We start from the raw sequence: 587 nt of genomic DNA on the forward strand, positions 1-587 counted from the left end.
ACTAGTAAGCACTTCAGCTCCTTCTCAGGGCCCAACGCCTCCTCCTCATGCTGTAACTGATGCCGCCTGCACAGTTTCCAACTCTGGATGCCAGTTACCAAAGCGGTGCCCGCTCTTGTCTAATGGCCTTGTCTAATGGCCTGTTTTTTTGCCAGGAATGTCTGCATATCACTTCCGTCATAAGGAGGGCGAAAGTAACACATGGGTATTTTGCTCTCCCCACCATCTTAAGACACCTACGACCACATCAGCCTGAAAGCGCCCTATCTCTTCTAATCTCGGAAGCTAATTAAGGTTGAACCTGGTTAATACTTGGATGGGAGACCTCCTGGGAACACCAGGTGCTGTAGGCTAGATAACACTATGATTAATGTGTTTTCTTTCCCTCACTTATGTGAGAGTATGGGCGGAACTGACATATCCCAGTTCCTATGCAATGTGTCACTTCCGCCCTTATAGTTACGATATTCCTCCAGTGAAGGGCACTTTCTCTCTCTTTTGTTTCCAGCTTTATTTAATACCCCTGACATGCGCATCAGGTGCACCTTGTTAAATAATCAATTCATCATTGTTTTTTCCATTATAAG

General features: G+C 45.7%; 1 pseudogene; it reads left to right on the forward strand.

The window, feature by feature from the left end:
* The first annotated feature begins 234 nt into the window (after positions 1–234).
* Positions 235–353, forward strand: LOC140321230 (5S ribosomal RNA; annotated as a pseudogene).
* Positions 354–587: the final 234 nt, after the last annotated feature.

This window comes from Pyxicephalus adspersus, unplaced genomic scaffold (assembly GCF_032062135.1).
Source record: "Pyxicephalus adspersus unplaced genomic scaffold, UCB_Pads_2.0 Sca1462, whole genome shotgun sequence".
Classification (NCBI taxonomy): Eukaryota; Metazoa; Chordata; class Amphibia; order Anura; family Pyxicephalidae; genus Pyxicephalus; species Pyxicephalus adspersus.